The sequence below is a fragment of the Haliotis rubra genome, unplaced genomic scaffold (assembly GCF_003918875.1).
Source record: "Haliotis rubra isolate DU_JTF1 unplaced genomic scaffold, ASM391887v1 Scf175, whole genome shotgun sequence".
NCBI lineage: Eukaryota > Metazoa > Mollusca > Gastropoda > Lepetellida > Haliotidae > Haliotis > Haliotis rubra.
In genome coordinates, this window is record NW_025765725.1 from 1,174,267 (window position 1) to 1,201,142 (window position 26,876).

Consider the following 26,876-nt stretch of genomic DNA (forward strand, 5'->3'; position numbering starts at 1 on the left):
TACAGTACCTGTCAAGGTAGAGGCGGGGACCTACATTCACTACCAAGGTAGCAGAGGGACCTACAGTACCTGTCAAGGTAGATGGGGGACCAACATTCACTACCAAGGTAGACGGGGGGAACCTACGAGTGCGTGTCACAGTGCGTGTCAAGGTAGACGGGGACCAACAGTACACTACCAAGGTAGATGGGGACCTACAGTACCTGTCAAGGCAGGCGGGGACCTACATTCACTACCAAGGTTGATGGGGACCTACAGTACCTGTCAAGGTAGATGGGGGACCTACATTACATGTCAAGGTAGATCGGGGAACCTACAGTAGTCAAGGTAGACGGGGACCTACAGTACCTGTCAAGGTAGATGGGGACCTACAGTACCTGTCAAGGTAGCGGGGGACCAACATTCACGTGTCAAGGTAGATGAGGGACCTACAGTACCTGTCAAGGTAGACGAGGGGGACCAACATTCACTACCAAGGTCAGATGAGGAACCTACAGTACCTGTCCAAGGTAGACGGGGACCAACAAGGTACCAAGGTAGATGAGGAACCTACAGTACCTATCAAGGTAGACGGGGGAACAACATTCACTACCAAGGTAGATGAGGAACCTACAGTACCTATCAAGGTAGACGGGGGACCAACATTCACTACCAAGGTAGATGAGGAACCTACAGTACATGTCAAGGTAGATGGGGAGACGGGGAGGTAGATACCACTACGTGTCAAGGTAGATGGGGGACCTACAGTACATGTCAAGGCAGACTGGGGACCTACATTCACTACCAAGGTAGACGGGGGACCTACATTCACTACCAAGGTAGATGAAGAACCTACAGTACCTATCAAGGTAGACGGGGGACCAACATTCACTACCAAGGTAGATGAGGAACCTACAGTACCTATCAAGGTAGACGGGGGACCAACATTCACTACCAAGACAGATGAGGAACCTACAGTACCTATCAAGGTAGACGGGGGACCAACATTCACTACCATGGGGGACACCAACATTATCAAGGTAGACGGGGGACCTACATTCACTACCAAGACAGATGAGGAACCTACAGTACCTGTCAAGGTAGACGGGGGACCAACATTCACTACCAAGGTAGATGAGGAACCTACAGTACCTATCAAGGTAGATGGGGGACCAACATTCACTACCAAGGCAGATGAGGAACCTACAGTACCTATCAAGGAAGATAGAGGACCAACACTCACTACCAACGTACATAGGGCCTACACTATCAAGCAGGTAATCCTGTGAAGTGTTAAGTGATGATCTCACTAAGGGATCTCAACATGAACAACAAATTCAAACTGTACCATCTACAACTATACGCCCTCATCCTCCAAGTCTGACCCTATTTACCACCACAATATAGCACTATGAACTGACCATGATCATATTCTGGGAATCTGGGGACAAAAATGCCAAATCAGCAAAGCCTCTCTCTTAGTCATCCATCTAACGACTGTAACTAATATGACGTCATTGCAGACATTGCAACAACTACCTATCTCATCCCTATCAGGGGGAAGCAGGCATTGGGTAGTCCCTTTCTAAACAGGAATCCCAGGTTGGTTGGCTGGTTGTTTTACAGTTGGTTGTTTAAGTATTCCAGCAATGACGGCAATCTGTAAATTATAATTAAGTCTGGACCAGACAATCCAGTGATCAACAGCATGATCAACAATCTACACAACTGGGATATGATGAAAAGTCAGACCACCCGATCCCGTTAATAGCCTTTTACAATAATGGGTTGCTGAAGACTAATTCTAACCCGGATCTCCACAGGTGTGGGATCCCAGGTACACAGACACATCTACTACATGGTGACACTAATATTTAATATTGTATATTTCCTCATATGTGAATCTGAATATATACACTATTGTAATAACTAATAGGTGAGGTGAGGTGAAATTGGGTTTATCGTCGTGCTTGAGAATATTTCGCTCATATGACGATGTGGATGTGCATGCGTGTGTATGTGTATGTGCGGCTGCTTGTACTAGCCCAGACTTAAGCTGGTTTTATAGTGCTAGCCCACTGAGATACCATGCCGCAGTGAAGCATGAATAGCCCACTCAGACACATTATACTGACTCTGAGCCGACCAGTCCTTGTTGTACCCATTAATGCCGAGAGCCAGGCAGGGACCACCAAGTACCATATTTTCACGTCTTTTGGTATGACGCGGCCGGGGATCGAACCCGAATAATTAATAGGGGCGGTGGGGTATCCTAGTGCTTAAAGCATTCGCTTAACACGCCGAAAACCCGGGTTTGATTCCCCACGAGGGTACATTGTGTGAAGCCCATTTCTGGTGTCCCCCACCGTGATATTGCTGGAATATTGCTAAAAGCAACGTATAACCTTACTAACTCACTCACTAATAATTAATAATGATTTTGTGTAACCTATAACTCCATGATACAGCACAGCCGTTGTCACAGGTTCCCCAAGGCTCCCCACAGGCATACCCCATGAAAGATTCCCAAACACAGGTCCCGGCACTTCAGCTTAGTGACTTCAACTAGGACCTTTGCTGAGGAAGTATGTCCCACCTTGTACTGGGTGATTTATAGGCGCTGGACCATGAACAAACAGTGTTTGTAGAAGCAGGATATTAATAAAGGTAAAAGATGCCTTGGCCAAGTCAAGTGTGTCCGCCTTTGAAAGTCGTGACAATATCACTAGGTGTATACATCACCTGTGTTAACTATGGCAAGATGAAACCTTTTAGGGAGGATTTATAGTACCCAAATTCAACTGAGTCTGTGTCAGAGATATTTTACTTATAATTGCCTATTTCAAACAAGTTGGTTTGCATATCGGGGATGTTTTATCCATGAGTGTACAAATTAAAGATAATCCTGCCCATTTTTGGGGTGATATTTTCCAAATATTCATTTTTTTATATCCCCCACAAAGAAGTGAAAACCACACAGTTGGTTGGTTGGTTTGTTGTTTAATGCCGCACTCAGCAATATTCCAGCAATGACGGCGATCTGTAAATAATTGGGTCTGGACCAGACAATCCAGTGATCAACAGCATGAGCATCAATCTACGCAACTGGGATACGATGACATGTGTTAACCAAGTCAGTGAGCCTGACCAACCAATCCTGTTAGTCGCCTCTCATGACAAGCATGGGTTACTGACCAGCAATTCCAACGTGATATTCACAGGTGTCCTTCCTAGCTTGAACGAATGTGACACAGCATGTAAAGTGTTTAAAAAATCATCCTGTGTATCATAAAAGCCCTCCGATCAAGATACACACCGCATCAAAAGTATGCTAAATGACCTCCCAAACACAATTTCCTCACATTAAACAACTCGTTTTTCCCAGCCATCCAGTGGTTCACATAGTGTGCTGGTAATGACACACAAACCCTTTCTACTAATATATTGCCATCCAAAACACATTAACATTTGTAGAAATGTGTTACTTGTTTAATGCCGCACTATATTCCAGCTAAAGGGTGGCAGCACATTTACCTGCCGAAGTTCCATCAGTACAATGAGTGATTTGGTTGAACTCCACTTTCTGAACAGTTCAGGCATATCCAGTTGTCTCAAGCTGTAGTATGGATGGAAAACCTACAGTCTCAGAAGTTTACCAGTGGAGTGAGTGAGTGAGTGAGTGAGTGAGTGAGTGAGTGAGTGAGTGAGTGAGTGAGTGAGTGAGTGAGTGAGTGAGTGAGTGAGAGTGAGAGTGATATTTCAGCCATATCGTGACTAAATCAAGTTATAGATTAATACAAATTAAAGGTAAATTATAAAAATCTGTCAACGAAGGACAGTAAAACAACTAATTTATTACAGATAGAAATTTAAAACTAGTAATTAAATCTAAAACATTTTAACTATACACGACAATACAAAATAAAAACAGGCTATAGACTGCCAACGACTGAAGGTAGATCACCATACCAGGAACCATGGGGACTTACAGTACATTTGCTTCCTGCATGGGCCCTAGCTGGATTTACATCATCCCTTCAGCTATTGGCAGTTTTAGATAATCTAACCATAAATTAATATAACATATATGCTACGATTAAAAATAGTGGTAGGTTTACTATAACTTTGAACTATTTTGGGACTTATGTACCCTCTCAGGCGTGAGTGAGTGAGTGAGTGAGTGAGTGAGTGAGTGAGTGAGTGAGTGAGTGAGTGAGTGAGCATGGTTTTACCCCGCTTTTAGCAATATTCCAGCAATATCACGGTGGGGGACACCAGAAATGGGCTTCACACATTGTACAACGAGGAATCGAACCCGGGTCTTTAGCGTGACAAGCAGACGCTTTGACCATTAGGCTACCCCTTCGTCCCGTTTACCAATGGAAATCCATGGGAAGAATATGATGCTGATGAACATGGAAGTATGATCAAGGAGAACCAGATATCAAACCACAACCATTTGCTTCACACAACAGAGTCAGTCAGCCTTTCTCAATAATCACAAAAAACATACAAGATACATAGTTACCCACAATGGAATGTATCCAAATACGGCTTGCACAACATACCGAAGTATGTCCACACAGTCAATCCAAGGTTAAATGGCCTACTATGGTGTAGAGCACCATGGCACCACTGAAGTGGGAGATAACAGATGTATAGCCCAAAAGTCACTGGACTGACTTAACAAGCTTAGCTGTAATCTATCCAGTAGAGACAAAGGGCCCAATCCACAAAACATGTGTAGCACTATGACATTCGTGAGCTAATGATAAACTAAAGAGTTACGACAGTCGTAGGTCATGAACGCGATGTGGATCGAGACCCTGCTGGAAATCTTGGTAAATGTAAGTGCTCTAATCAACGATCTCAAAATTTAGTACTGTTGTTCTATGGAATTTCTTCATATCCCAGCAAAGACAGTTACTCGAAGAATGATCGCTGCTTATATGGCCCGATGGACTATCATGTCCTGGTTTGGCGTTATATTCAAAGTGTGCCTTGAAATACACCCAATTGTGGTGGATGATTAACTAGGTGAATGAGTGGGTGAATGTTTTATACCATAGTCATCAATATTCAGGTGATATGGTAGCCTGCAGTGAGGTAGGGTGAAATGGGGTTTAACGTTCAAGATTATTGCACGTATACAGTGACCTGTGTGTGTGTGTGGCTGCGAGACCCACCTCACAGTGCTAGCCTGAGGAGATACCATGAAGAGTTGAATATGGAGACCATACTCAGACATGTTATACTGAGTCACTTAGAATATTGTACTGACTGAATCTATCAGACATATTTTACTGACTGAATCTATCAGACATATTTTACTGACTGAGTCTATCAGACATATTTTACTGACTGAATCTATCAGACATATTTTACTGACTGAGTCTATCAGACATAGTTTACTGAGTCTTTAAGACATATTGTACTGATTGAATCTTACAGACATATTTTACTGACTGAATCTATCAGACATATTTTACTGACTGAATCTATCAGACATATTTTACTGAATCTTTCAGACATATACTGAGTCTATCAGACATATTTTACTGACTGAATCTATCAGACATATTTTACTGACTGAGTCAATCAGACATATTTTACTGAGTCAATCAGACATATTTTACTGAATCTTTCAGACATATACTGAGTCTATCAGACATACTTTACTGACTGAGTCAATCAGAATCTATCAGACATATTTTACTGACTGAGTCAATCAGACATATTTTACTGACTGAATCTATCAGACATATTTTACTGACTGAGTCGATCAGACATAGTTTACTGAGTCTTTAAGACATATTGTACTGATTGAATCTTACAGACATATTTTACTGACTGAATCTATCAGACATATTTTACTGACTGAATCTATCAGACATATTTTACTGACTGAATCTATCAGACATATTTTACTGAATCTTTCAGACATATTTTACTGAGTCTATCAGACATATTTTACTGACTGAGTCAATCAGACATATTTTACTGAATCTTTCAGACATATACTGAGTCTATCAGACATATACTGATTCTATCAGACATATTTTACTGACTGAATCAATCAGACATATTTTACTGACTGAATCTATCAGACATATTTTACTGACTGAATCTATCAGACATATTTTACTGACTGAGTCAATCAGACATATTTTCCTGAATCTACCAGACATATACTGAGCATATCAGACACATTGTACTGACTGGATCTATCAGACATGTTGTACTTCTTTGAGTGGCATTTAGAAAATGGTGTGATGAACAACATGGAGAATTCTATGGATATACAACTTCTTTCATATAATATGAGCGACGTTTCAGTGTAGCTACTAACACCATTATCAACCAATCAACTTTTCGACCCATACAATCCATAGATCGATGCTCATGCTGTTGATAACTGAATTGTCTGGTCCAGACTCGATTTTTACAGACTGCAGCCATATAGCTGGAATAATGCTGAGTGAGGCATTTAACAACCAACCAACCCAAATGCATAGATCGATGCTCATGCTGTTGATCAGTGGATTGTCTGGTTCAGACTCGAGTATTTACAGACCGCTGCCATATAGCTGGAATAATGCTGAGTATGGTGTTGAACGACAACCAACCAAGCAACCATACAACACTGAGACATTATAAGTTGTTCACTGGTCTTGTGGGGGACATGGGCTCGATGTTTGTTTATGTTCCCTGAGCCCGTAGCTTGAGGTATCTTACCGAACACTTCAATGGTAATTTTGAACTGTTTGAAGCACAGGTATCGGATCATAGTATGGAGTACCAGATGACAAGAAAAACAATTTAGAGTTATCTCCCTTCCATCGATTTGCATTCGCAAAACATCAGTAATTTCCGTACATCATGCGTGATTCAATGTTATTCAAGATAAAGAATTACTACTACGAAGTACCAAATGAGTTCGGCATTCCCAGCAGAGTACATAGAAAATGTTACTTGCTTGTAAGAGGGGTACATTGAAAATAACAGAAGAGTGCTCAGCCAATCCGAAAACGAAATTTATGTATGAGGCAAGATAAAAAGCAAGGCCTGTTATAATGTCTGACACAGCCTCCTATTATTTTGTTTGATGCTGCAATGATGTATTGTCTTGTCTGTTCATCTAAGCTTTGAAGATTGCCATATTCTGAAACATCAAAGCTTGCATTACTCAGCCTTACTGCTAACTTGCATACATTCTTTTAATATTTTCAGCAGAAAAATTAATGAAACAAATGTTGCCATAGCAATATTTCATATCAGAATATCATGTTAATCATAAATCAAGAATATCAAATGTTAATACCAATCTGATTTCAAATCAACTTCATCAGAAAGAGCAATATAGTTATGTTTTATTAAAAGTACTCCCAGATGAAGAAATGCGCTAATGTTCATTGATGTTATGTTATTAAAACTTGGACACAGTAAAGCCATGTGAGTGAAACATATTCACTGAATCACATCCATGGAGAGCTCTGTTCATGGATCCAGACAATCCAGTGATCAACAGCATGAATCGAGCGCAATTGGGAACCGATGACATTTGTCAACCAAGTCAGCGAAACTGACCACCCGACTATCATTTGCTTTTCAGCAAGCATGGGTTGCTGGGGCTTTCAGCCAGAGTGAATGAGTATGGTTTCATACTCCTTTTAGCAATATTCCAGCAATATCATGGCAGGAACACTAGAGATGGGCTTCACACATTGTACCCTTGTGGGGAATCGAATCAAGCCTGTGTTTAACCACTAAGCTACACCACCACCCCAATGCATTCAGAGGGAAAACATATCCCAAGTACCAAATGGCTTAGAAGACTGACCAAAATAGTCAAAGGCTGGTTATGTTCACACGTAAGCAAGCAGGTCCTGAACAATTCTGTGCCACTGAAATTAACTCTCTGTTTGGACATGGCTTTGTACAAAGCCCGGTTATGATACCACATCAAAGGTGTTATTTAATGATCTCACTCTTAGACAATGGTGTGTCTCCTCCAGAATTGCAATCTGACATGCCTCACAAATACAACAGATAGGGGCCGTATCAGCGTATGTACGGATATAAAATATGTACGATACGGTAGAAAATAATTTAGAAAACGTAGCAGATATGCACCACAGCAACGGTGTACAGTCTTAGAATCATTTACAGGTGTATACTCTTCAAAAAAAGAAACGTAAAAGGGATTTTTTTTTTAATGTTAAAGAGAAATATATGTAATAACGTTACAAGCTCATCTTATGTGATGTTACAGGTGTTGAGGCACTGATTGTCAGAAAAAAATGACAATAAAAGTTGTCCGCTGTGAAGACAGATGAAAACATCGAATTTTTCGCCAAAACGCAATCGTGTCCAATAAATTTGTTTGAGAGATCTTCATGTTCTGCACGTGCAACATAAGCAAAATCCCTATAAAAGTGACAGGTTTTCGGTTTCCATAGCTCAGTGTTAAGCCACCGACACGCAATACAGTCATGCCTAGACTGAATGAAGCACAACGCAACAACGCCATTTGAAGCAGGTGAACCTATCGATCAGATGTTGCCAGAGCTGTGAATGTCCACCCAAGCAACATCACAAGGCCATGGAATCGTCACCAAAAACATGGATCAACTCGTGACCGTCCCAGATCCGGCAGACCTCGTGTGACCATGCCCGCACAAGATCGCTACATCCGGTTACGTCACCTTTGGGATAGGACCACCACTGCGACTCTACTGCCTCAACCATACCAGGGCTGCGTAAGATTTCCGATCAGACCGTACGCAACCATCTACGAGATGCAGGAATCCGACCTCGACGTCCAGTCAGAGGCGTCATCCTCACCCAGCAACATCGGCAAGCACGGCTGCAGTGGTCTCGGGCACATCGAGTATGGCCTCATCTATGATGGAGGCAAGTTTGGTTCAGCGATGAATCATGTTTTATGCTTCGTAGGCAGGATGGAAGGACCTGTGTTTACTGCCAGCGAGGTGAACGTTTTGCAGCAACAGATTTGGTGGTGGTGGTGGTGTCATGATGTGGGCTACCATCGCCTATAATGCCAGAACAGACCTTGTGCACATTCGAGGGAATCTTACGGCTCAACGATCTGTCAACGAGATTCTTAGGCCCCATGTGCAACCCATCATGGTGAATGTCAACAACATTTTTCAGCAGGACAACGCCCGCTATCACACAGCCACTCACCACTGCCTTCTTGACAAACCACAACATCAACGTTTTTCCCTGGCCCTCCAGATCACCAGATTTAAACCCCATTGAACATCTTTGGGACGAGTTGGACCAACATCTGCTCAGCTTGCAGCAGGCGACAACCTCAATGAACAGATTCAGAATATGATTCGATCATCTCATCAGCTTCCTTGGGCAGGAGCTTGCAGTTATTGAGCTCACGGGGTGCAAAGTTTGGACGTTAAAATTCACCAGTACAGAACTACCCTTGCAGATACATGTTGTTCACAATGCAAAGTCTCACAAATATTGCCCGGAATGTTTCTTTTCACAATTTGTTCAAAAGAGTTTATTTATCTGAAAAAGTATTGTTTTATTGTTTATTGACCTGTTTACACAAGAGGAGCAATGGTGTGGTGCATATATGAAACGAAACACAAGATTACTGATACTCCATTAAATTCCATTCAGTACTCTAAATGTACTCTTCAATTTTCCCAGTACTCCTATACTGAAAAAATAAGGAGTACGTACTCTTGATGTTGAGAAATTATCTGGAGCCCTGCAAATATCTCATCTATCAACTCTTTTGTAAAAGAAATTGTAACATGTTTTTTTCTACCAGACAGTTCACAAAAACATTCAGTTATAAGAAAATTGTTGATAACTCTGGTGTTTGCATGGCAGACTAGGTGCTGATGTACTGCCCGATTATATTCATGCACTATCACTTTTGTAGCTTGTAATTTGCTATGGGGTGTTTCAAGTCCCTCCCATCAGCTATGAAAATCACTAGATTACTGAAAGTGTGAGTAATTTTGTTTCCAACATTCAGGACATTCGTTGCGAATCTCGTTTCATCCTAATGTCCCTTTCATCTCTTCCGCAGATCTAATGCAGTTAAATTAAATATTTATTGCCAAAATTTAAGATGAAAGAAAACTTCCACTATGAAATGATGGATCTAATAAACTGCATCCCGTTTATATCAATTTCTAGCATGTGTTAGAATAAAGACAGCACACATCCCTGAGCATCATGAAAGTAGGGAACGTCAGCTGGTCTCTCCCTGGTGCACATGGTGCTGGGTACAACATGGACAGCCAGATCAGCAATGTCAGCTGGTCTCTCCCTGGTGCACATGGTACAACTGGACAGCCAGATCAGCAACATGGGTGCTGGGTACAACATGGCCAGATCAGATCAGCAATGCAATGTCAGCTGGTCTCTCCCTGGTGCACATGGTGCTGGGTACAACATGGACGGCCAGATCAGCAATGTCAGCTGGTCTCTCCTTGGTGAACATGGTGCTGGGTACAACATGGACGGCCAGATCAGCAATGTCAGCTGGTCTCTCCCTGGTGCACATGGTGCTGGGTACAACATGGACAGCCAGATCAGCAATGTCAGCTGGTCTCTCCCTGGTGCACATGGTGCTGGGTACAACATGGACGGCCAGATCAGCAATGTCAGCTGGTCTCTCCCTGGTGCACATGGTGCTGGGTACAACATGGACGGCCAGATCAGCAATGTCAGCTGGTCTCTCCCTGGTGCACATGGTGCTGGGTACAACATGGACAGCCAGATCAGCAATGTCAGCTGGTCTCTCCCTGGTGGACATAGTGTTATGTCAGGTGGTGGTGAACATGGCACAACATTGAGGTCAGCTGGTCTCTCCTGATTGTGACTTGGGGCCAGATCAGCAATGTCATATCTATATCTTAGCAAAGCAATTTCTAAATTCACATGGGTATTTTGTTAGTCTCCTGGTGAAATACAACATGGGTATATTGCACTCCTCAAATCAGGTTAAAAATTAAACTCTGATATTGAATGAGTGTGTCATAAATTAGAAAAGAAATTCACATGATAATCAAGGATGACTTTTCTGCTGGTTAGGTACTCGCATCATTTGATAAGTTTATGTTTTCTTGTGACGAGCACATATGATGAAGCAAAGTTGGATAGTGTCAACATTGATTGTTCATTATTTTGTGAACAAATATTTTTGCTGATTTTGCTAATTACAAAACATGCACTGATCACACCCAATTGAAACCCATGACCTTGGGGAATCTAACCCCTCTATGGAGTATGCAAGCATCAAATGAACACAAAAAACTGAAAGTATCTCCTTACCATCTACAGCCTTTTAGAAAACTGTGTTTACATCAGACAAAAGTCACATGAAATGAGTATATAACTAGCTCTAATACCCACTCCAGCGATATTGACATAGTGTTACAAGAGGCATATACAACACATGCACACTGTACAAATTGGTTGACAATGGACAAGAGGGTCAGTGAGTTTAGAGGCCTGACTATACGGGCTATGGAGGAGCAGACGGCAGCAAGCAGCTTGTTCCTCTACATAGCTGTGTTTCAATTACCATCGCCAAAGCCTGAAATTAAGTAAACACAGTGCATAAACTGAGCGTTTTTTCTACGGAGAATATCCCTTTGAAGTTTCTGCACCCATGAACAAATATGCTACGATAATACCCTGTGAAAAAATGTTGTTTTTGTTGTTAAGATTAATTGGGATGTATGCACAGAAAGATATGATGTTGTGATAATGTGATTAGCCCAGAGAAATGGTCTCGGCATGTGTCGAGAATTATACTTCAAACAGCTCGTCATACAGCAACTTGTAACACTTTGGGGGGGTGGGGGGTTGGGGGTGTCCCGATAAGAACTGCTGGGGAACAGAGGAGCGATGTTACATGGTCTTGTCATCAGCGCATCTATCTATCTCACGTGAAGATAGGATTTCTTGAGAAGATATTTAACCACAAACACTGATATTTTTCAAAGTCGAGTCATAAAATACCCCTTTGAAATATTCATGACTATCTGCTTTCAAACTATTTCTAGCAGAAGACTGGAGAAAAACATTTATAAAGAATTAGAGAGTAGCGGTCTTTGATCTTCGCATGATAGCAATAATATTCGCATTTGATCAATATTTCCTGCATTAGGAATTTTATCTCCTTCAATTTCCCAATCCATTTATAGAAAATCACCATCGTGAAATAATTTCATTTTGGGGCTATTTACAAATAATGATGATTTGATTATAACTATATAGCAACAGTTTCTAATCAGCTTGCATGATCGTGATGTACACTGCGAGGATGAAAAGGAGAAATTAAAGCTGGTCATGTTGAGGGGAACATCTAAAGGCTATTATTTCACCCCAGGGACCAAAACATCACTGGGAATATATGCCGAGACATCATTTGAAACACAGCTGACTTTGTGGCGGAGAATTTGATATGACCACAGGGAAATGTTCTTTGATATGCAGGCCAATCGGGTGATATTATGAATCACTTGACTCCATGGATACTGACAAGATGAAGAATTGAAAAAGCTACATGCCGAATGATTGTGTGGCACTGCTATATGTTATTGTAAATCTAGTTTTCAATTTTCATTACTGGATGAATAATCTGACGGTTTTATTTCTCATTTCCAACTTTCCATTACATGGACTTTTCTGACTGAAGCCATATCTAATGGTTTAATATCACTTGGAGTATTTCCAGCCACAATGCATCAAAGAGAAATTATGAATAACAAAAGGTAATCTCTCCATTGCTTGAAGTGATTTCACGGTTTGTCATTTCCGGTTCATGAATAAGGCATGGTAACCCTTGATTAAACTTAACATGCAAATATAAAAACAGGTTCCAAGGTGGAACAGTTGAAAAACGATAGACTTGGTTATGAAATTTGCATGACAAACAGCCCTAAAACATGTATAATCCATATTAATATCATCCACCTGTTCCCTGGCAAGATGAAGAGCACTCTCCAGCCCCAGACAATGAGGGAAAAAGCGTGATTGAAACGTAAAAAAATTCAACAACAGGTAAACAGTTAACATGACAGTTATCGGATCCTGGCAATCTTGTGATGAATACTGCTCATGACTGTTCAGTGGGGTTGTGAGTAGGGGTGGGTATTGCAAGGAATTTTCATATTGCGATAAATTGCGATGCAAAAGCATGTATTGCGATATGTATTGCAATATATTGCAAGAAGTTTTCTTTAACAAAAAATACTTATAATCGAGTTAATGCTTGATTTATAAAGCAAAAACGCAACACAATCACAATGCTTGATTAGGCGTTAATAAAAACTTTTAATCATGACAAAATAAAAATGTAAATAATGTTTTGCACAAATGAAACAAGGAAAGGAATAATTTAAAAAACGGAAATATCCGAAGATTTCCGAGTGTTACGAAGTTTTCCGAATGCATGTCAAAATACCGGTTTTCGATCAGCGTATCGCAATACGTATTGTTTTCATGTCTGAACCGGTAAATACCGGTTAACCGGTTATATTGCGCAGCCCTAGTTGTGAGGTGTTGTACAGGTAGCATATTGCCTTTCTCATAAACAATACAACATGAATACATGGGATTGTACCCTAGAGCTACGTTAGAAGTTAAACTAGATCTAGTCCAGTGAAGATATAGGGTTTTGCCTAGATTTATAATTCAATGCTTAGCCTCTGAATATATATGATTTTCATAGTAACAAATAAACCCACATAAATTGAAAAGGAGCCCCAGTGAGATGGGACTTGCTTCATTTAGCGCTCTACCATTGCAGGGAAGGTAGGCAGTAGGGAAAATAATGTGGTTCAGGGACTGTGATACAGACTAGGTTTTACCCTGTAGCTAAGTCAGAGGTTTAACACTTGCCCAGTGGAGATATGGGGTTTTACAACAGAGCAAAGCTTAGAAATGGGTTTTATCCTAGCCCAGTAAATATGAAGGCTTCTACCCTAGAGGCAAATTAGTAAATGAGGTTTTACCCTTGTCTGATGAATTTATGGGGTTTTACCCTTGAGCCATTCAGTAAATGGGGTTTTACCCTTGCCTGATGAATTTATGAGGTTTTATTCTTGAGCCAATCAGTAAATGGGGTTTTTACACTTGTCTGAAAAATTTATGGGGTTTTACCTTTGAGCCATTCAGTAAATGGGGGTTTTACCCTTGCCTGATGAATTTATGGGGTTTTATTCTTGAGCCAATCAGTAAATGGGGTTTTACCCTTGTCTGATCAAATTATGGGGTTTTATCCTTGAGCCAATCAGTAAATGGGGTTTTACCCTTGAGCCAATCAGTAAATGGGGATTTTACCCTTGCCTGATGAATTTATGGGGTTTTACCCTTGAGCCAATTAGTAAATGGGGTTTTACCCTTGCCTGATGAATTTATAGGGTTTTACCCTTGAGCCAATCAGTAAATGGGATTTTACCCTTGCCTGATGAATTTATGGGGTTCTACCCTTGAGCCAATTATTGAATGGGGGTTTACCCTGGTGGTGAGTTAGTAGATGGGGCCTTATCCTGTGGCAAAGTTAGAGAAAGTTAAGTTTGCCATAGCTCAATGAGTAAATTGCGTTTTACCCAGTAGCCAAGTTAGTAAATTGTATTTTAGCTTGGAACAAAGCAAGTAAAAGAGGTTTCACCACGGCTCAGTGATCAAATGGGGTTTTTTACGTTCCATCACTTCAGTAAATAACATGTAGATGGCCAGGGACAGTAACCTAAACGATTAATGGCAAGCAATAAAGGCATTACAATAAAAACAGGACAATGGTCTCACCTTCAATATCGATTTCTGCAAATGTTAAAGGTGATAAAACTGCCTAAAGTCAAATACTAGTAACATAATAATGCTTTGATGTTTTGGACCTGAAATGGATGCTCTTCCTATTTAGTGGTACTTGGTGAGTTGAACACTGAGGGAGTGGTAGGCGAGTAAGTTGGTGTTAAAAGTCTGCTGTTGTAGTGAACAGTGTTATCAGCTATAACATGATGTGTCACCTAACTGTAGGATGGTGTGTCACCTAACTGTTGGATGGTGTGTCACCTAACTGTGGGATGTAGGATGGTGTGTCACCTAACTGTGATGGTGTGTCAGGATGGGGTGTGTCACCTAACTGTGGGATGGGGATGGGTGTGTCACCTAACTGTAGTCACCTAACTGTGGGATGGTGTGTCACCTGGTGGATGGTGTGTCACCTAACTGTAGGATGGGGTGTGTCACCTAACTGTGGATGTGTCACCTAACTGTGGGATGGTGTGTCACCTAACTGTGGTGGATGGATGGTGTGTCACCTAACTGTAGGATGGGGGTGTGTCACCTAACTGTAGGATGGTGGATGGGGTGTGTCACCTAACTGTAGGATGGTGGTAACTGTAGGATATAACTGTAGGATGGTGTGTCACCTAACTGTGGGATGGGGTGTGTCACCTAACTGTGGGATGGTGTGTCACCTAACTGTGGGATGGTGTGTCACCTAACTGTGGGATGGTGTGTCACCTAACTGTAGGATGGTGTGTCACCTAACTGTAGGATGGTGTGTCACCTAACTGTAGGATGGGGTGTGTCACCTAACTGTGGGATGGGGTGTCATATAACTGTAGGATGGTGTGTCACCTAACTGTGGGATGGTGTGTCACCTAACTGTAGGATGGTGTGTCACCTAACTGTAGGATGGTGTGTCACCTAACTGTAGGATGGTGTGTCACCTAACTGTAGGATGGTGTGTCACCTAACTGTAGGATGGTGTGTCACCTAACTGTAGGATGGGGTGTGTCACCTAACTGTAGGATGGGGTGTGTCACCTAACTGTAGGATGGGGTGTCATCTAACTGTGGGATGGTGTGTCACCTAACTTGTGGGATGGGGTGTCACCTAACTGTGGGATGGGGTGTCACCTAACTGTGGGATGGTGTGTCACCTAACTGTAGGATGGTGGTGTGTCAACTAACTGTAGGATGGTGCATGTCGCCTAACTGTAGGATGGTGTGTCACCTAACTGTATGGATGTAGCATGTCAACTAACTGTCATGTGGATGGTGTGTCAACTAACTCTAACTGTAGGATGGCATGTCACTTAACTGTAGCAAGGCGTGTCACTTAGTTGTAGCATGACATGTCATGTGGTATGTCTAACTGTAGGATGAAACTCTCACACTCTCACATCCATGACTGGATTGATAATCAAGTATGAGAGGTATGATATTAAGTGAAGAAATGGAATTTCATTCCAGAAAAAAAAAGTTTTGTTTTCAGATTATAACCCTAGAATAAATGGCTCACAAGTTACATGAAAATATCCTCAACCTAATGTTTAGGAAAAGACATACTATTTCAATTTTCAGATGACCATCTACAAAAAAAAATGACTAAAAATATATCCTGTCTCTAACAAAAATCAGAAATCAAATATTGTCAGAATATTGATGGATCCAAAATGTGATTGCTCAAAGTCATGCCCTGTACCACAGAGCACTAACAACAACAAACTCCTCACTGCTTGACAGCATTCAAATACAGGGATTTTGGTTCTGTGGACTTGCAGTATTAAAGTTTGTCAGCACTAGGTATGAAAATCAGTGCCCCAAGATGCCCAATGTCCTAAGATGCCCATTGTCCAAAGATGCCCATTGTCCCAACAGAAACTAAAGTACAAAATATGTGTGATGCTTTATGAGGTGAGGAGAGGTGAAATTGGGTTTAACGTCGTGCTTGAGAATATTTCGCTCATATGACGACTTGCATGTGTGTGTATGTGTATGTGCGGCTGCTTGTACTAGCCCAGACTCAAGCTGGTTTTATAGTGCCAGCCCACTGAGATACCATGCCTCAGTGAAACATGAATACCCTACTCAGACACATTATACTGACTCCGAGCTGACCAGTCCTTGTTGTACCCATTAATGTCGAGCGCCAGGCAGGGACCAACAAGTACCATATGTTAACATCTTTCGGTATGGCGCAGGGATCGAACCCGCGACCTTCCGCTCTCCGGGTGGACGCTTTAACCACTACACCACGGAGGCGGTCGTGATGCTTTATGCATATTCAGTAAACTATTCCAGCTTTGTATGAATCTGGCCCACTGAGTTCCCAAAACACCCCAAACTGGTACAAAACATGTTCTTGTTCAACATAATATGGTGTAAAAGTGCAAACATGACTCAGTTTAACATTACGGCATTGAATGCAAAGTTGGTATAGCTTGAAATATTATTGCATAATAACCATACAAAAATCCCCATTTTTGTTTTAAAAATTCTGATAACAACAGTCTCATTGTTTAAAATCAAAGATAAATATCAGCAGCAATAGGTACAGATTTCTTGTAACAAGAAAATCTTGCACAAAGGCCAACAGTTGACTGCATTTCATGCGAAAATAATTTGTGGATAAAGCCCACATACAATCTTTATTTTGCTTTGATAATTCCAACATCCATCCTCTTCCATGTCATTCTCAGAGCATATTATTTGAATTCATCATATACTTTCATGCGTAGGACTAGCATTTTGCTTGTGATTAAACCCTGGTTACAGAGGCAAGATATCAGGAACAGGCTGGAGTGAAGTTTGTGACACAGAGGTACATGAAAGTACATCTTACTCCTGACTTCAAGTGAGACGGCCGTTATTCTGGCGTCTAAGTACTCTTAGCACCATTTCGGAGCTCTTTGGGCCTAATCATTCATCGTCCTCAAAGTGGCAAGCATAATTACCCAATAGAAACAAAGCACCAGGAAAATATCAACTTGAGAGAACAGTTTTTCTAGCTTCCTTTGTAGAAGAGATCAAAGACGAGTTAAAGCATCTAAACTACATGTAAACACAGCCGGAGGGTATTTATAGATGGGAAAGTGACCGATTTGCGCAATCAAATGGCGACCAAAGTGATTCTGAAAGTGATCGGAGACAGCAGGATGAAAATTACCTGTTTGCCGAGCCGCGTTTTGATCGTACCTTCAGGCTAGGCTGTGATGTCACAGAGCAGTCTCGTGAACTGACAGGTAGCAAACTGCCTCGGTTATGGTGACAACGTGTTTCTATGATGTGACAATACCGAGGACAGATGTGTCAGTAACCTTGATGGATCTCCTGTCAAAATTGCCACTACATGTCTTAATCAAAACTTCCTTCAAAACACTCTTCTCATTTTCGAAAAACAAGTACCCAATTTGAATATGTCAAAATCACCTGGATGACAGACGTGTCTTGGCAGAGTCCAGCCTACCCTGCTCTTAACTTTACTTGCCTCTCAACTCACAAAATGTTTTCTCTTTCATCAAAAAGTAACTGTTTTAAGTAGTCATAAATCACAGCTTCTATATGCTGAAGTATAGATTCTGTCTAGAAAACGTATGAGAATGGTGGTTGTTATGGTGAGGGTGGTTAATAATACACCATTGTGGTTACCCTGACAACAGTGAAGTGATGCATTCTGGGTAGACAAGTGGTCGATGGTATGACCACCAATGTGCATGTGCACAGTCAGTCAGGCCATCCATTTGGTTCACTCAGCCATTTAGAGTGAGTCAAGATTTAGAGTCAATATTTCAGCAATATTTCAGCCATACCGTGACTTAATGGGACATACATTAATAATAAATAAAGTTATTCCTTAAAACCTGTTGACAAAGTACAGTAAAACAACTAGTTTACAGCCATTTAGAAAGCTGGGCCTAGATTTTCGAAGCTCTCTTAGCGCTAAGTTGTAAGTTAATGTTAATGTATGGCACTTATGACTATCTTAGCACTGAGAGAGCTTCGAAATCTAGAATAATTGCCGCTCAAGTATTAGCAACTGGAGTTATGTTTCAGGTGTGGATGGGGTGGGGTGGGGTGGGGTGGGGTGGGGTGGCCTGGTGTTCATGGTATTTTCTATGGATCCACTCTTGTCAACCCCTTTACCTTTCGAAAACTTAATGATGTCATCAGTCTTAGTAGCCAATGAAATGTCTTCACTCAATTTTTTTGTCATTCTGACCCTGTTTGCATTTCTTGTGTTTAATATTGAAAATTACATTCATATCTGCTTTATACTTGACTTGCGTTACTTTTGTGTGTGAGTATATGTCAAAGAAGTTCTTTGAGTTTACGATACGATAGTTCAATGTTCAAACAGTAATTGTCAAGTGTAAATGTAAAGCTCAATGTGAAAAATAGATTTTATGATATGGTGAATTTACTCAGACGTATGGAACATGATATCTAAAATGTTTACCAGACCATCGGGCTGGCTGGCTGACGGTAAATTTAAACCTTCGGTCAGAAATCTTGCCCGTCTCGAGCGGTCAGATAGGCCTTATTTCATACACTGTTAAAGAATAACTACTGAGAGTCCTTTGGACACAAAAACCATTACTGGGAGTCACTCAAACTAAAAAAATGATTAATGAGAGTCCTTTGAACTCTAAAACTCTTACTGAGAGTTCTTTGGACACACAAATTATTACTGAGAGTTCCCTAAATGTGAAAACAGATAGACCCAGGTAAATCTCTGCCCAAAAGCTGAACAGGGACAGGAAACAATATCACCTTAAAGTGAAGCAAACACAAGTAACCGCTAAGCCACTTCTCCTAAAGGAGAAGATTAAACTTGCCCAATTTACTTCAGAGCAGCTTAATAAGCCCTCCATCCTCATCTCCATAAGGCCAGCACCCACAATCCAAGTGGAGCTCCACCTAACCAACAGAGGGGCATGGATAAAGAAATTAAACTTGCTAAAAAAGTTTAAGCAAATATAGGCTTTACATGCATAATGGGCCACCATCTTCAAAGAGATTCCAAAACATGACTCTTTAATAATAATTTTAGAATCTTTAAGTCTGTTTGGTGTAACTTGATGAAGTCATTGAAGCCGCTGATAGGCTATCCCCGGTGTCTATTCATCAGGAGGGAGGACTCCCCCTCTCCTATGTCTCTGCTATCAATGGGCAGACCTGACCTCTGTTCCTCTTGAACCGATCTTGTTTCAAAGTCAACGAACCATGTCAAGGTCGTGCATGCTTCAACTCCTGGTCTAAGTGACGTTTTGTCCTGAATGGCCGACTAAAAGGTGCTAAGAGCGATGGGACATCACCAAAGGCTAATATCCGACTGTAGAGATTTGTATCTAGTCGACACTCCGCCTGTTTGAACGTGCATTCATACAGAACTCAAGTTGTTTTCAGTGCCCAGTAGATGGGATCTATCCCGAATATCAGCAATCACTGAACCAGTGTAACTATCTTTGTAAAAGAATTAAAAATATATAAAACACATCAAGACCTTAGGGGTCCATGAATACTGACAAAGCCTTCGCTATTCTTCCCTGGGTGTATTATAACAGGGTTTCTTGAGGGTTAATGCCTAGGAGGGCAACCCTCCACAGTTAATGCCCATCTGAAAGTGTCCATTGAAAACTGCGTTGTAATGTAATACACCTTTGCATTCAATGAACAGGTGCTCAACATCAGAAGCAAAGAGATGGAGTTGAAATGGCTAACTTGACCCCACGATTTATGGGAGGGAAATTAGGGACTTTTGCAATCGTACACATGGGTTCAGCTGTAGCAGGGCAGTGTCATTGTGTACCCGAGTTCTCTTCTGGTGTAGGCACACCATGATTCCATATAGAAATCACTGTATTTTGGTCACCTGTTACCTCATTCAATAAAACAGCAGCATAACTGATGCTATAATGTTGGAGATGTTTTCTGACAAGAAATCAATGCCAGAGAGTTTGAAATTACCCCACAGAGTGAAAGGTCTGTGGCAAAATCTATTACACTCTGACTGACTACTCAATCATTATTTTTTTGAAAAACAGCAACACAGTCAACAATTTCAGTGCAGGGAGTGACGTTTTAACAAACCTTTCATGGCCTGTGCCAATCAAGACAGATGAGTCGGTGCCCCTCAAACCATACATGAGATTGTGCCCCTCAAACCAGCAGTGAGTCGGAGCTACTCAAACCAGCAGTGAGTCGGAGCTACTCAAACCAGCAGTGAGTCGGAGCTACTCAAACCAGCAGTGAGTCGGAGCTACTCACAGCAGCAGTGAGTTTGAGCTACTCAAACCAGCAGTGAGTTGGAGCTACTCACAGCAGCCGTGAGTCGGAGCTACTCAAACCAGCAGTGAGTCGGAGCTACTCACAGCAGCAGTGAGTTTGAGCTACTCAAACCAGCAGTGAGTTGGAGCTACTCACAGCAGCCGTGAGTCCGAGCTACTCACAGCAGCCGTGAGTCCGAGCTACTCACACCAGCAGTGAGTCCGAGCTACTCAAAGCAGCAGTGAGTCGGAGCTATTCAAACCAGCAGTGAGTCGGAGCTACTCACACCAGCAGGGAGTCGGATACTCACACCAGCAGTGAGTCGGAGCTACTCACAACAGCAGTGAGTTGGAGTTACTCACACCAGAGGCAAATTGTGCCACTCAAACTAGTGGTGAGCCCAAACACCAGTGGAGGGAGAGTCTTTGATGGGCAAGCCCACTTTGGCAACAACTACAACCACAGTTACAGTGCTAACACACCAAGGATCATAAGTTCACATCCCAACACGTCCCAGTGGCACCACTACAGCACCTGCCCTACAAAGCCACCTGTGTACCATCAGTAACCAAAGTCAGTGTTTGTGTCAGTAGTCTAGTAGTTCAAATCTGAGATTCAAACACATCCTAGTGGCACCACTGCAGCACCTGCCCTACAGAGCCACCCGTGTACCATCAGTAACCAAAGTCAATGTTTGTGTCAAAGTTCAGTAGTTCAAATCTGAGATTCAAACACATCCTAGTGGCACCACTGCAGCACCTGCCCTACAGAGCCACCCGTGTACCATCAGTAACCAAAGTCAATGTTTGTGTCAAAGTTCAGTAGTTCAAATCTGCGATCCAAACACGTCCCAGTGGCACCACTGCAGCACCTGCCCTACAGGGCCACCTGTATACAGTCAGTAAGCAAAGTGAGTGTTCGTGTCAGAGTCGTCACCTGAGATCCGTTCTATGATTACATGACACCAGCCATAGGACACGTCCTCTGATCAAAAGGGCAAGTGTTTCAGGAAAGCTGGTAGAGCGCATTGTTGTTTTCAAGGTGAAAAACCCTCTTCACAGAACAGCTGGGATTGTTCAAGTAGATATAAACCCAGAGTTTCACTTGGATAAAATTACTATGGATGGTGCAGTCAGGTAGCTTTAGCCTGTCTTTTTAAAGGGTATAATCATCTGTCGACATTAAACTGACATTAGGCTGGAGATGTAAGACAATGCTACAAATAAATTTTACACAGCTTGCATTACTTCTACATCATTACTATTTCCAGGACAATTTTAACATTAGCCCCCTTGCCAATGTTGAATGATTTTTGAAGCAAAAGAACTCATTTCTCATAAATCTTATCAATTCTTACTAAGGATGTTTTCGGGTTCATTATATTTAGAAACATTTTAAAAAATGAACTAATTAAGTATACAAGATAAAACATATTTCATATAAGCTTTCAATCATATCATCATGCATTAAGCTGGGTTTTTTTCAAAACATTACAAAAAGCTCTTCCTGAAGAAAAATGCTCCAGCTTATGACTGGCACAATATTTATCTGACATAAAAAGAGCTGTAAACGGCTGACATTAAATGACTATTACTTTACAACCAATAACTTCAACATATGTTCAACCTCTTATATGTTTAATTAATTTTGTATGTAAACTAAATGTTTTCAAAATTTTGTTTCATCATTAAGAATGTTCTATCCAGTTTATCAATCGTATGTAAATATATTGTTTTAACTGCGTCTTGTAAGCCATCTGCCTGGGCGTAACTATGTTATGCTGACATAGAATGCTATAAAATTTTCAAATGACAAAGCCTGCCATTATCATAACCTATTTCACTCTACAATATACAGTCTGATACAGATAGTGGTGACATTAAAAACTCTCAATTAGAATGAAGGTTTTACCTCACTCTAAAGCACTAGTAACTAAGTTCAAGGGTTCTGTAAAGTAATAAAATAGTGCAGTGTGCTGTAACATGTAATGATTATGTTTGCCACTGGATTTATACTTTCTTTTCAAGAAATTGCTTCCATCAATGTTACATGTCCCTCAGGAAACAATATATTTATACATATGTAAATCTTCTGCATCCAGTCTACACATTTGTGCATTCCGTAAAACCCTGGAAGGATAAATGTGTATTAATTTAAACCTGATTTGATATAATATTTAATTCATATAATTTCCAAACATTTTGTTGTTTCTTAAGAAAATTCAATGTATGGACTCTCAGAATTGCTAAAAGTGTGCCATAATATGCTATGTTCCAACATCTCAGGGAGAATTGAAAGTAACAAGAAGACAAAGCCATCAATATCCCCCACAATGGTAAAATACTCTTCATGAATATGTCAATGTTGTGCTAAGCACCACAACTTAAGACTTAAAGATGACTGCCTTGGTCCTTAGCACATCTTGAGTAGTATACTACATCACGACTGGAAAATCTGTATTAAATTTCATTCTAGGTCCCAAAACAAGTCTTTCAAAATTTCCATGCAAAAATAGTTGTTTTTTTAAATAATACAACAGCTTTGTTGTGTCATGAAATATATTTAGATGTACATTACATCCAGTACAGAAAAAAATATTTCTTTTAAATTTTCTCTTAGATTTTCTGGCTGACTCAGTTGTAAGACATCAAAAGACTTGGACCATGTAAATATAGGTTTGAAAAATTTCATGATCATCCAACTGAAAATTCCCTTTAAAAATTTGAAAACACGCCAACCACAAATTGAAAGTTTGTCCTCAAACAGTTAAGAGTTCCCAAAGACATTAAGCTAACTCGAGCAGGCATTAAGCATATTCAAGGGCAAGCAACAGGAGAAGTACATCCAGCCATCACACCGGGGCTATTAACATGTACTGCAATTAACACTTCACGGTCAATTTGGTGTCCGCCCGGTACGTAGACAAGCCAAATTTCATATGTTGCACCATGTAGACAGGTTGTTGTGGTGATGTTGGGACAGGTAGTTCACCTCGTTAAGGTATTGCCTTTGATCCAAAGTTGTATAATCTTTTTGTTTTAATAGGTTACACATGCAGTTGAAAGGAGATGATTTTAAGAAGTAACCTTTGGCTTCATAGTTTTGATTGTTAAAACAGTGAGTGAGTGAGTTGGGTTTTACGCCACTTTTAACAATATTCAAGGTATATCACGGTGGGGGGACACCAGAAATGGGCTTCACACATTGTCTGACTGACTGACTGACTGAGTTTAGTTTTACGCCGCTTTTAGCAATATTCCAGCAATATCACGGCGGGGGACACCAGAAATGGGCTTAACACATTGTACCCATGTGGGGAATCGAACCCGGAGCTTCGGCGTGACGGGTGAACACTTTAACCACTTGGCTACCCCACTGGCCCTTTGTTAAAACAAAGAAATAGAAGTAAAACATCTTAAAATGACACTGGGTCAAGCTGGTTAAGTTCGAGTCAATTTCACATGACTATGTAAGTGTACTGCAAAATGAATTTAGATTCATCAACATGGCTAAGCATTTAGTTCGTGTCACGCTCCTCAACAATATTCATAGCAGCAAGCATCTGTATCACAACGGCCACAAGTACCGAGTGAACAAGAAGAGAGCTGGGAAGACTTACTGGAAGTGTGTTACACCAGCTTGTCCTGCATACCTCACGACAGTTGACAACATTCTCAACACGGTTGGCCACCTGCACAACCACACAACTCCTGATTTCCTCATGCAGGTTGATGTATTCAAATCCAAACTTCACAACCGTTCCAGAACAGACACAACAAACCCGATTCCGCAGATTTTAGCAAGAAGAAATACGCAGTCTCAGAAGTAACCCGACATCATTACAGATGCTCTGCTGCAGAACAATGAACATGCCCATCTATGACGCAGTATGAACCGGCATGTACCGACAGTGACACAAGACTGTTCGTATATCCCGCAGACGCTGGCTGATATCAACCTAGAAGACCAGTGGACGAGGACAGAAGCCGGGGACAGGTTCCTACATACCCGTATGGGGTATGTAGATGAGGTGAGGTGAAATAGGGTTTACCGTCGTGCTTGAGAATATTTCGCTCATATGACGACATTAATGCGTGTGTATGTGCGGCTGCTTGTACTAGCCCAGACTGAAGCTGGTTTTATAGTGCTAGCCCACTGAGATACCATGCCGCAGTGAAGCATGAAAACCCCACTCAGACACATTATACTGACTCCGAGCCGACCAGTCCTTGTTGTACCCATTAATGCCAAGCGCAAGGCAGGGACCAACAAGTACCATATTTTAACGTCTTTTGGTATGACGCGGTTGGGGATCGAACCCGCAACCTTCTGCTCCCCGGGCGGGTATGTAGATGAAGTGAAGAAGCTTGAGAGCTCTAGTGCCAGAGGGTAGTGTAGAAGATGTGGTTGAACACTATTGCCAATGCTCCAGCTGGTGAGTGGGAGATGCAGCTCATGGACTATGTGACGACGACTTGGATTGAGGGCTCCTGGCCCAGGGATTTACCTCGAGTCCTGTGTTTAAGGCTCCCTGGGACTCATATTCATAATTTTCAGGGGTCCTGGAAACAAAATGGGGTCACAGAAACTTAAATATTATTATGAATACTGTTATTGTATTGTGTATCATGATCATCACATTGTTACAGTAATAAAATTGCAAATAATACCATAACCCAGCTAGCAGTAAATTCAGTGATAACTTATTGTCACTTTTTCTGCATCCCTGTGCACGCACTAATAAATTTTGTTGCGTCCATAGTCAATTTTTATGCGTAAAGGATGCAGGAATTCACGTCCTGTAAATCCCTGCCTGGCCTCAGTCAATATGGAACCGCTTTCAGAATAATGGGCATCGCATCAATAACCATCTGGAAGGGTGGCATCACAAGGTGAACGAAGAAAAGTCAACCCAACATCTACGTTAGTTGTACATCTGTCGCAGAAAGAACAATCTGCGACTGAGGTGAAAATTCAACAAATTCAAAGACAAGGACCAATCAGATAGAGGAATACTGTGCCACAGATTTAGGGCTGAGGCCCCTGAAGGACGATTACACCTTGGGCAGTTTTCTTGTGAAATGAACTGAAGTCGGAATGTATCTGAATGTTAATGCATTATGAATAATATGTATTTATGTTCAGTTAGTTTGTCTTTATGTTATGATGCATAAATGAGGAAGCGACCATAATAAACAATGCTGAATTTTATTAAAAAGTTATATTGAAACCAAGCCTTGTTATTTCACTTTCTTCTTATCACAACACGAGATCAGTAGAGCGTGATATTAACCACGGGGACCTTCTGCTTGTTGTTGCACAATATAGACAGTCATTATGGGTAGGACTGCACGATATTACTGGTATATCGGTATACTGTAATATGCTTTTCAAACGATGCGTATTGCAATATTTTTTTCTGAGAACCAATATATTGGGTAAAGAACATATATGAAGTCTTTGTGATTATCTTTATGGTTTAAATAAAAATGTCACATTCCTTCATTCACAACAAATGATTTCCTTCGTTATTCAATGACGAAACGGCATACTGTAATGCTGTAAATTGTATAAAGAAAAAATAGAATTAATGACTATGCAACCTAATGTTAAGATTGCTGTTATCAGAACCATAACATATATGTTTAGGGACTCAAAATATAGAAAATAGGATTCACATGGACAATTAGTGTCACTCGCTGTCAGACACTTAAGTTCCCAACAGATCGCAATATTTGTCGCAATCCTTGTACCTGAATCACGATATATTTGCAATACAATTTATTTGCCAATACGCAGCACTAATTATACAATTTGTCTAAGATCCAG

General features: G+C 41.1%; 1 protein-coding gene across 1 annotated transcript in view; it reads right to left on the minus strand.

Moving 5' to 3' along the window:
- LOC124272963 (E3 ubiquitin-protein ligase ZNRF3-like) overlaps positions 1-26,876 on the minus strand; it is a 78,806-nt gene that overhangs the window by 49,090 nt on the left and 2,840 nt on the right.